The sequence below is a fragment of the Pinus tabuliformis genome, chromosome 4_2 (assembly GCF_031772625.1).
Source record: "Pinus tabuliformis cultivar Carrire ecotype Pingquan chromosome 4_2, CPIR1, whole genome shotgun sequence".
NCBI classification, from domain to species: domain Eukaryota; kingdom Viridiplantae; phylum Streptophyta; class Pinopsida; order Pinales; family Pinaceae; genus Pinus; species Pinus tabuliformis.
This window is the reverse complement of record NC_142304.1, coordinates 613,246,142-613,250,225: the sequence shown is the minus strand read 5'-3', so window position 1 is coordinate 613,250,225 and position 4,084 is coordinate 613,246,142.

Sequence of the window (4,084 nt, the reverse complement as noted above, 5' to 3'; positions counted from 1 at the left end):
GATTCAGATCCAGCTGTGCACTATAACCCAATAACTTGTAATCTAGATCTTGCTCTTCATTAGATATTCAATTCATAAGTGAATTTTTCCTAACAATCTTCTCCTCCTTTTATAGTCTTAGGCCTTACTCAATACCTGGGGTCCACACTTCAGACAAGATACCTTGGACCAATACCATGGATCACAATACCATGGACCAAATACCATGGACCAAAACCAAGTTTTCCAACATGTATGTGCCTTTCCTTCCGTGGAAGTGCGTGTGTACGCCATACACATCTTTTGGTTGGCTAACCCACATGTACACACGACTTGGTCAATGGGGAACCTGCGTATACCTCTCTTTCTTCATTTTGTGAGCCTGGACTGATCTGTCATCTAAGTGAGTTGCCATCAATGACAATACCTGTGTCTTAGCGCCAAATCTGTGTCATAATGCCAACACCCAAGACTCTCCCTATGGATCAAATGAGCAGTGTGGTGTTGGGTGCTCTTTTGATTTGGTAGACACACTGAGAAGCTTAAAGGCATAAATAAGGAGTTGTAAGGCAAACAATGACATAATCATCCAGGCATATGAGAAACAAGAAGAGGTAAATGCAGTGATACTTCAGAGTTTGTCAGAATTGCATTGATAGGGATCACTCCGGATCAGCCATGAGTTGGAGGAAAAAACTAATGGGGCATATGGCAGCAGATCACATGGTGAGTACAGGTGGGATAGAGAGGACATGATTAGAGATGGCAGATCCTTGGACACTTTGGATAGGAGAGATGATAGACATAGGTACTATTCTAGTTCTAGATCTCTTAGGAATTATGATAATCATCATTACCATCCTTAGAGGAGGATTGACAGGGGATATTTTCTGGATGAGTTTAAGAAACAAAAGCCACCTACATTTGATGGAGAGACGAAGAAATCACAAGATGCAGAGGCATGGTTGTTTGGCATGAGAAAGTTCTTTAGGTTGCATGATTAATAAGAGAACATGAAAGATAGAATACCTACATGTAGTCTCAAAGGTAAAGCAGATATCTGGTGGGAATATGTAAAGAATTTCAAAGATATTTATGATGAGGAGTTGACTTGGAGTGATCTTGAGAGGCTATTCTGAAAGAAGTACCTATCATAGAGATACTTTGATGATAGGGCAGAAGAATTCTATGAGCTGAAGATGGGATCAATGATAGATGAGGAGTACACTAGAAGGTTCTTGGAGCTATTGAGGTATGTGCCTTACCTCAAGGAGGAGAAGGCAAAGATTCGTAGATTTATTAGTGGGTTTCTGATAGCATTCAAAGACAGGATTGACTTCAATGAGCCTAGATCATTGGAGGAGGCCATCCAAAAGCTAAAGCATTGATATGAGAAATCGAAGCGCAGATCTGAGGCTAAGACAGAGTGGAAAGGTAATGCAAAGAACAAAGGAAAATGGGACAAGAAGCAAGCCAGACCTTAGGATACATGTAATAAAGAGAATACAGTGCTACCTAAGAAGTTCAATGCACATAATAGAGGATAGGGACTTCGATTTGAGGAGTAGAACACGGGTTCAAGATGGAGGCCTATCGAGTGTTGGACTTGTGGCAAAGATAATCATAGGAGATATTGTCCATAGCATCAGGGTGGTAGACCACAGATATATAGTGCTGAGGAGGCACATATAGTGGGAGATGTTGGGTAGAGTATTCCTAGGATTAATGCAATGTTGGATAATAGACAAGCAGATCACCAGGCATTTATTATCGAGATGGATGGTAAGCTTTGTGATCAAGTTGTTTCTATTTTTATGGACCCTGGTTCTAATTATAGTTATGTTAATTGTGACCTGGTGGATAAGTGTGGTTTGAATAAAGAAGTGCATGTAGAGTCTTGGTTATTGTAGTTGTCTACAGGTACAAAGAAGTGAGTTCATCATTGGGTAAGAGCTTGTGAATTTGATTTGAATGGTATGCCTACCTCAACACATTTGAATGTATTTCCATTGGGATCATACAATATGTTATTGGGCATGGATTGGTTGTACCTCCATAGAACCAAGGTGGATTGTTATGATAAAGCCATTGAGTGTTTGGATGACAATGAGGAACAAAAAGTCTTGCGTGGTAAGAAGAAATCAACATCAGTTAGAATGGTGACAGCTATGTAGGCCAAGCGTAGTCGCAGGAAAGGGTGTGTGTTATTTGCAGTAACATTTCTAGTGACAAAGTTAAGGAAGTTGAGGATGAAGATGTTCTGAGAAGATACCCAGTTCTACAACAGTTCCAAGATGTATTTCCTACATATATTTCAGATTTTGTACCTTGCAGGGAAGTAGACTTTTCTATTGAGTTGGTGTCAGGGACATCTCCGGCGTCAAAAGAACCTTATAGGATGAGCACTCCAGAATTGGTAGAGTTGAAGCTACATTTGAAGGAAATGCTTGACAAGGGATACATTAGGCCAAGTGTATTTCCATAGGGCGCACCAGTATTGTTTATGAAGAAGAAGGATGGTACTCTCAGGTTGTGCATTAATTACAGGAAGTTGAACAAAGTGACAATCAACAACAGGTATATGTTACCGAGGATTTATGAATTGTTCGATCAGTTAAAGGGAGAAATAATGTTCTCGAAGATTGATGTGAGATTTGGATATCATCAAGTAAGCATTAAAGAAGAGGACATCTACAAGACAACTTTTGGGACTAGGTGTGGGCATTATGAGTTTATTGTAGTTCAATTTGGTTTAACTAATGCTCCAACTATCTTTATGTGCTTGATGAATAGTGTGTTGCGTCTGTATTTGGACAAGTTTTTTATTGTGTTCATTGATGATATATTGGTATATTCAAAAAATGAATAAGAGCATCTTGAGCATTTAGCAGTAGTGTTGAGATTGTTGAGAGAGCATCAGTTGTATGCTAAGCTCAACAAGTGTGGTTTCTTTCAGACTGAGGTACACTACTTGGGACATGGTTTCCAAGGATGGCATAACAGTGGACCCAGAAAAGTTAAGAGCTATCATGGAGTGGGTAGTTCCCAGGAATATGGATGAGGTGAGATATTTCATGGGGTTAGTGTAACACCCTCCTCCCACATCTACCCAAGCAACTAGCCAGCCAGGGTAAACATGCGACAAGAGGCTACTAGGATATGCTTTGGCCTCATAAGTCATGTTAAGGAGGTGGAATCGATGGAAACACACCATACAGACATTCATTATCAGCTAAAGGACCCTCAAGAACCACTACAATACTTTAGATAGGTTGTCTTTTAGGTCCCATAGAGATTTTGGACAGATTTAAGGCTCAGTCTTTCCCATGCTATAGGCATGAGTGTGACCGGAAGCCCAAAGTCGCTCTCACAGGCTTGCCTGCTAGAGACCAAAACTGCCAGTGCTATGCCAGCGACTTTGGGATTTGAGCCACTTTTTCAGGCCCAGAGCCCAGGTCACTTCTCAGAATTGGACCATCTCTTTAGATCCGTAAAATAAAATGGAAATTACAATGTTAAAGAAAATACTTGTTCAAAAATTTGTCTGGACCCCTACTAGCCATGACATGCATTTCGTCAAACATATTGCAAATGTGTAATCTATAGGTGCAATTAATAGTTCTGAGCATAGGGGTCTCATACTTAGCTGGGAATCGCTAAGAACCATTGATGCCTTAACACATCAACTTCCATTGCATCTATTAGGTCATAGATACAATGATCATTCAATTACAAGTAAAAACATGAGGAAATCCATACATGGCTGATATCATAAAACACATACATAACCAACATAATAGGGACATAAATACTCATGAAAGTACAACCATATAAACCAAATACAATCCATCAAAATGCTCATAGAAATACGAGGAGGAATAACCTTTTATTAATGATGCAAAATCCAAACCCGAGATGGGACTTCCACATTCCACCTGACTCTAGAATGGTTGAGCCAAATCTCTCTTCAGCCAATCACCCACGTGCCATATTCCAAGCATGAATGTGGGATCTCATAGAACACATCAATCAAAACTCATCTAGGGATTCCAGAGGCCATCTAGCTCAACCCATCAAACAATGATTCCACCTCACATTTGGATAT